At 39.2% G+C, this 7,680-nt stretch overlaps 1 pseudogene; it reads right to left on the bottom strand.

Annotated features, from left to right (window-relative positions):
* Positions 1-2,372: 2,372 nt before the first annotated feature.
* LOC148517359 (5S ribosomal RNA) lies at positions 2,373-2,491 on the bottom strand (annotated as a pseudogene).
* Between the last annotated feature and the right edge of the window lie 5,189 nt (positions 2,492-7,680).

Raw genomic sequence — 7,680 nt, 5'->3', positions numbered from 1 at the left:
TATAAACGTCCTTTGAAGTGTAAATGAGTATTATTATTTATTATTGCTAAAAATTCAATGAGTAATCAGCTCCTGTTAAGGGTAATGAATATTCTAATTAACCCTAATTCAATCTACAGGGAGGCACATATGATTACTTCATAGAGTATATATCTGGAGAACTATACTGTAGTAGTTTTTAATTAGATCTCTGTTGTGATCGACATATACATAAATGATGGTCGGTCAGAAACAATTGTATATTGTAAGAAACCAGGTGGGGAGTTTGACTGGGGCGGTACACCTGTCAAACCGTAACGCAGGTGTCCTAAGGCGAGCTCATCTTTCTTATGATAACTAAGAAAGATGATTTATTAGGATAATCCAGCAGCTTTGAAATCTGTGTCCCCTGTAGATGAGTGAGGGATATATATTGCAATTAAATATCAGTACACATATATAGACATTACTGATAGTGATAAAGGCCCTCATTCAGAGCCGTACGCTCTGAGCAGAGCGCACGCTCTGAATGAGGGCCGGGCTCCATTTTCATGGAGCGTCCTCCTGGACGCTCGTATAGCTGTGGGTCACCACCCACAGGCTATACGAGCGTGCATTTTGATGGCCGCGATGGTCGTGACAATCGCGACCATCGAAATTGCGAGCCGGAGCCTGCGGTTGAGGTTTTCAACCGCAAACTCCGGAGTGATTTTGGCTCTATCAGAGCCAAAATCACTCCCACTGACATCACTAGTGATGTCAGTGGGCCGGCTTCTGACGGGAGGCGTTCCCGTGGGAACGCCCCCATCAGGGAGGCACGCCCCCGGCACGCCCACCAAAGGGGGCGTGCTGTCAATCAACATTGACAGCACGCCCCCTTTGATCGGACACAACGAGCGAAGGAAAGTCCTTCGCTCGTCGTGTCTGGCGCATGCGCACGACGGAGCTCCCTCCGTCGTGCGCATGCTCAGTGCAGACCATCGACCCACTTGCGAGCGGACAGCCGCTCGCGAGTGGGTCTGAATCAGGCCCAAAGTCTGTGTCCCCATATAACTAAGAGGATTGTGTTTGGGAGGACTTTTATCCCAAGTATGTTAACTCATATTGGTTTTAGCAGATATGCTAGGTAAAGAATAGTACACCTTGGAGTAGTGATAAATGCATATATTAAATTGCCATATAATATCAGCAGTTTGCACTGTGAGAAACAAAGTGATATCCCAAAACAGAAAACATGTATGAAAAAGAAAAAAATCCAAACAATAATGGTAAGTAGACAATGACAGTGTTACATGTACTGAATAATGACACTGTCTTCAGTGCAATAAAGAAAAATAATAGAAAAATTATACTTGTACTGAATATCAACCTAAACCATGGACAAATACAACATATTTGTGTACATATGTAATAAGGATGTGCCCTGAAAAAGACAGGGTTATGTGTCACAACACAAGGGTAAGTCAATGCATAAGGTGAATTACAATATATAAAAAAAATTATTGATAATTCCAAAAATGTTCATGAACAAAGAGAAGCAATAGTATATATACTGAGTAGTGACACTCGTCAGAAAAAAAAATAATTTTTTTGCACACGTACTAAATGAAAACATAGAATTTGACATTTATATAGAATAAATATATATATATGAAAGGGTTTAAGCTGAAGGAAGACCTGGAATAAAGTAACGTGGAGTCACTTCTACTTTCCCCTGTCTACATCAAACAGAGGATGAGAGAGTGACTACAGTGTTTATTCCAGGGGAAACAACAGACAGCGCTTCTGCTGTCTGAGAATAGAACTAAGTCTCACCCCTGTTACTCTCAGGCATTGCAGGGGGAGTCATAGACTAGGACTCAGATGAGAGAGCGCAGGAGAGCAATAGAAAGATACCTCACAGGAAAAATCCGTGGGTCAGAGCTGCTGGTGTGGTTATTCAGAGATCAGCATGCTAAATGAACATAGACAGAGACAGGACACGTGTTTCACCGGGAGGATTGTTCACCTGATCACCAGACTTTGCTCTGGCTTCCTGCCTTTTACAGAAAGTCTGCCCAATCATAGGGCTGTGTTGCCGAGTGGCTGTACATCCGACCAATGACCAGGGGATGTCAAACAGCCCATCATGTTACTGTTAGGAAAGGAAGGGGTGTATCCAAAGAACACAATTAGCAAATGTAAACAAACAGAGATTATGTGTGTCTGACAGCACACAAACGCTGGATAATGCACTAGTGCAAATGAACAAATAACGATAATCTTATGAAATTCATGCATAAACTGTTCATAAAACATAAGTATCAAATAAAAGTATGTGAGAAAATATTTTTAAAGAGGATATATTAATTATAGTAAAAATATACACTTATAAACTTAATAGATGAAAATAATACGTACAGCACCTGGTATTCCCAGGTGGTCTCCCATCGAAGTACTAACCAGGCCCAACACTGCATAGCTTCCAAGATCAGACGAGATTGGGCATGTCCAGTGTGGTGTGGCTGTAGGTTATATTAATGATAATATATCAATATAATAAAAGTGTAAAGTGATGTGAGTGACTATAATGTAAATATATAAAAGGATGAAGGGATGGACAGATAAATATTAAAGAAGTTAATAAATTTAACATAATATACAGTGTAAAAGATAAACAATGAAAAAATAATAACGTGAGTGCTGGGGACGTTGGAGAATAAATTATATAGAAAAGTGATTTAGGAGTGCAGAAGAAGCTCTAAAAAAATAAATAAAAATAAAGCTAATGAAATGGTGTAATTGTAAAAAAAGGGGGGTGCTTGATTATGATGGGTGTATTAACCCAAATTATTGATTAATATGTGTAAAAGACAAAAGATATATTGGAAAAATAGAAGTGATTAATTGTATATTATCTGTAGAATCGGTTGGTAAGAATAGGAGTAGATAACATTGCTAAATAGAAAATAAATAAATAAATATTAAAACGTATACTTCAATGAAAGAAAGTGAAAAAAAAAATGATTATAAAGGAATAAAAAATATGACGATGAAGACTTACTGAAATATATATCAGTAGATATAAACCCTTTGATATATAAAGAAATTATACTAGTATGGACAGTGGGAAAATGTTTGTAGAGATATAACAAGTTAGAAATATTGAAAAAGTAGAGTGATTAGACAGTCAGGAACACACTATAGTTTATATTTTCATTGAGACCACCAGGTATCAATGTTCCTAAATAAAAGATCCATTCGCTTTCTTTTTTCTGGAGGGCTTTATTCAAATCTCCTCCTCTAAGACCTAGTTTGACTTTTTCTAAACAGAAAACCTTCAGATCTTGTGTCCTTCCAGAGTGTACATGATGAAAGTGCTTCGCCACTGTAGTAAGTTGTTTCATTTCTCTAGTGTCTGCATCAGCGTTCCGCACATTACCTATATGTTCCAGGATCCTGATTTTAATCATTCTTGATGTCATACCGACATATTTCATATCACATGTACAGGTGATACAGTAAATAACATTCCTCGTTCTACAATTGTAGAAATCTCAAATTTTTATGATTTGACCAAATTTATCTTTTATCATGTTGATATTTTGTATGTGTGGGCATACATTACAGCCTCCACAGGGATAACTACCTTTGGTGGCAGGGGTTTTTTTAGTGTTCAGAGTAAAATGACTTCTCACTAGTCGATCCTTAAGATTTGGTGCCCTCCTCCAACTCATGTTAACTTTAGTATCAAAACTTTTGGCTAAATCGGCATCTGATAGTAAAATATGCCAGTGCTTTTGTAGTGTGTTTTGGGCCTCTTTCCAACTATTACAGAAATCCCCTATAAACCTGATGATGTTGGTATTTTCTCTTTAAGATTTATCACTGAAGATGAGGGATTCTCTTTTGGTTTTTGATACTTCATTTTTAGCTCTCTTTATCAATCTTTTACTGTATCCCCTTTCTTGCAATCTTGTGATGAGGTCTTTGCTCTGGGTTTCAACTGCACTTTCATTTGAGCAATTCCGTCGCAGTCTCAAAAATTCTCCTTTAGGGATGTTTTTGATAGTGGGGGGAAGTGAGAACTATCATTGTGGAGTACACTATTGGTAGAGGTCTCTTTCCTATAGATTTCTGTATTGATTTTATTATTTTCTCCTCTAAGGATTCTAAGGTCCAAGGATGCAATACTGGTATTACTGCTTTCACATGTGAGGTTTAGATTGATATCACTGTCATTAAGATTGACAATGAAATTGTCTAGTTCAATCTTTGATCCATCCCAGATCATCAGGATGTCATCGATGTAACGCATCCAGATAATAATATGTTGAGTATGAGACTCATTGTAATCTTGGAACACATGTTCCCTCTCCCACCAGCCTAAAAAAAGGTTGGCATATGTCAGTGCACAAGCTGCCCCCATCGCTGTACCTCTAGTTTGGATATAAAAACAATTATTAAAGGTGAAATAGTTATGATGTAGGACAAAATCCAGGAGTTCTAAAAGGAACTCCTGGAAGTCTCCCAGTCCTTCCATTGTAAGAAAGTATTTGCTTGAATCCCTAAATTGTGAGTAATGAAGGTATAAAGGGATTCCACATCAAGACTAACAAGAAGATGATTGTCATCAAGAACGATGTCGTGTATTTTTCGCAGAACATCGGTGGTGTCCTTAGTGTAAGATGGAAGACTAAGGACATGTTGTCTCAGATGGATATCTAAAAAGCAAGTGGCTCTCTCTAAGAGTCCTCCATTTCCTGACATTATTGGTCTTCCTGTTGGGTCCACCAGGTTTTTATGGACCTTTGGTAGAAGGTAAAATGTTGGGGTTCTTGGGTGTGATACCCATAGGTAATCGTACTCCATTTTAGTTATAGTGCCTATATAGAAAGCTTTATCTATGATTCTGGAATACCGAGTTTTAAAATTCTCAGTAGGATCAAACAAAGTTGTTTGATAACATGAGGCATCCTGTAGTTGTTTGTTAGCTTCCTTTAGGTACATTGTGAGTGGCCAGATGACAATATTTCCACCTTTGTCTAATGGTTTTATTACCACATCATCCCAGTTTCTGATTTCTTCCATGGCAGATCTAAGTGGTAAGCTAAAGTTCTCAGTTGGCTTGCGGTATCTTTGTTGTTTGTAGATGTTATCAAAATCCTTGGACACTAGTTTGAGAAAAACACCAACCTCAGGGCATATATTCTCAGATGGGAAAAAAGTTGAACGTCTTTTGCATATAGGTCTCTTATGAACATGTTGTATTTCAGTATCATATTAGATATGTCAGACAGTCCCTTTCAGTACTGGCAGGAAAAAGAGGCAATTTGGAGTCCCATACACCAACTGGCTTTGCATTACTTAAGTTGCCCACCCTCCAGTGTGTACTCCGAAAGTTTTCAGTGCAGCTGGCAACCTTGTCAGTGATCGGCGTAGGAGGTTACTTCCTCAAAATGTGGAAAAGATGTTCATTAAAATGAATTACAAATTCCACGAGGAAGACCTCTACCAACAATTACATGAAAAAATTACAGAGGCGCCTATGGTGGATTCCAGCGGGGACAAATTAATATTTTGTGAAGGAGAGCATGTACACACTGATGGGGATGATGAGGACAACTCGTAATGTAAAGCCAGTTTGTGTATGGAATCAGCTTGTTTTATGGGGGGTCCAAGCAAACCAATAATTTCAGCCATAATTGGCAGTCCTTGTCGCTGAAATTATTATTTTGTTAAACTGTCCTATTTTGTATACAACATAAGGGTGGGTGGGAGGGCCCAAGGACTATTCCATCTTGCACCTTTTTCCTTTCCATTATGTGCTGGTTGGAGCATTGCTGCCTGACATCTTAAATTAATGTTATGGTTGGTTTAGGAACCAATGAATTGCTTTTAAATTCATTTATGATCAATTTAACAGCCAGGGGCTGCACCAAATGAATTGTTTTTAAATTAAATTTATGATCAATTTAACAGCATGGGGCTGCACCCAATGAATTGTTTTTTTAATTAATTTATTATCAATTTTACACCTGGCTGTCACTGTCATCGGCGTAGCTGTGCAGGGGTGCTGTGCTCCTGTCTGTCGAGGGGCTGCTGCCCAAAATAATAAACCATTTTTTTTGTGTGCGTGTCAGCCACACATGTCATCGGCATAGCTGCACAGGGGTGCTGTGCTGCTGTCTGTCAAGGGGCTGCATGAATATTGCAATGAAAACTTTTATTGGGTTATTTTTTTTATCTTAAACATAGCAGACATGTTATCCTAACAGCTTATAAAGTTATATGCTCTAAAAAAACTAAAGTCTAATTCTGCCAAAAGAGAGACTGACACCACGGCTAAACATAAGAGTCACCTTCTGGATGTGAATTGTCTCATTTGCATGGGGAAAAGCCACCCCTCAGATGAGTGGACAACATTGAAATCACCATTAAAATGTCACAATGGAAGACTACAGTGTGGAGAATCTTTCTTCACAGTCAGGAGAGGCCTCAGAGAACATGAAAAAAAAAGATGCTCTAGGTGCTGAACTTCAAGGGATTTCTCCATCATGTTCTGCAGTGTGGAAAGGTTTCATTCACGTTTTCTTTAAAGCAGTTCAAAGTTACAGCTTTCAAAGTATCTGGCTACAACACCCACCTTTGCCAGGAATTACCAAAGATTATTACAAGCAAAGGATTCATCTGTCCGGAATCTGTCTGGGACACTTGAATGCACTAAGACATCCAGTGATTCTGTCACTGTGTTCTGTAGCCCACTTTATTCCTACCTGAATCGCAAACTGAAATACGGAATAGTAAGCACAGACAACATGGAGGCATTTGTTATTCCGCTGCCTGCATGCCAACCAATGCCTCCCAGACTACACCCACTGGGGGGACCAGGTCTTGATAATGACCATCCCCATCTGTTGCTAGGCCTTCTTCTTCAAAACCATCCATGCTGGACTTCCTGTCCAAAAAGGGACAGAAAGAAAGAGGAGCTAGATGTCCCCAATGACATTTTTTTTCTTCTATTGTAGATGATGTTGAGAGATAAGAGCTTCAGATGTTGGAAGTACAGGGGCTCCCACCTATTTGGCTTCCCTCCCCCAAAAAGAGCTCTGTTCCTCAGCAAATGTCTATGCCTGAGCTGATAGGTAGTCTCTGTCTGTTGGTAAACGCCCTTCAGGAGATGGCAACCCAGAATAACAACAACTATAATATAATGTGTTCACTGATAACCAGCCTGATCCCTTAACAGCAACATACCCCATATGGCCAACTCATAACATGACACCCAGTTTGTAGCCTCCTCTTCCTTATGACACTAATTCAGTCGCCATGGTTGATCAATCAGCCATGTGTGGTCCACCCAAATTTTCGCCTTCCACATTCTAACATTCACATATCTAAGAAGAAGTTGAGTGGGAACAATGGTCGGAAAATTCTATTACAGAACAGAAGATTTGCAAAGGATTATTTAAGTCAATTGTCTATTTATTTTTGGAAAGCACGCTTCCTGGTCCCCTTCTGGGATGAAAAAAATCAACTCCCAGCAAGCAGGCATGGCGCTCAAGAAAGACACAACGTAATACTTAAACCTTAGGTCTGAAATGTTGCATTTGCTGCTCTGTTCCGCTTGTTCACAATATATCTCATATGGTTAAGTGGACAGTGGGAACAACGGCAGTTTGAAGGCCACTATGTTTTTTTTTTTAATGTCCCTCTACAAGT

This window comes from Taudactylus pleione, unplaced genomic scaffold (assembly GCF_031769625.1).
Source record: "Taudactylus pleione unplaced genomic scaffold, aTauple2 ptg000218l, whole genome shotgun sequence".
NCBI classification, from domain to species: Eukaryota; Metazoa; Chordata; class Amphibia; order Anura; family Myobatrachidae; genus Taudactylus; species Taudactylus pleione.
This window is presented reverse-complemented; position numbering and strand designations above follow the sequence as displayed.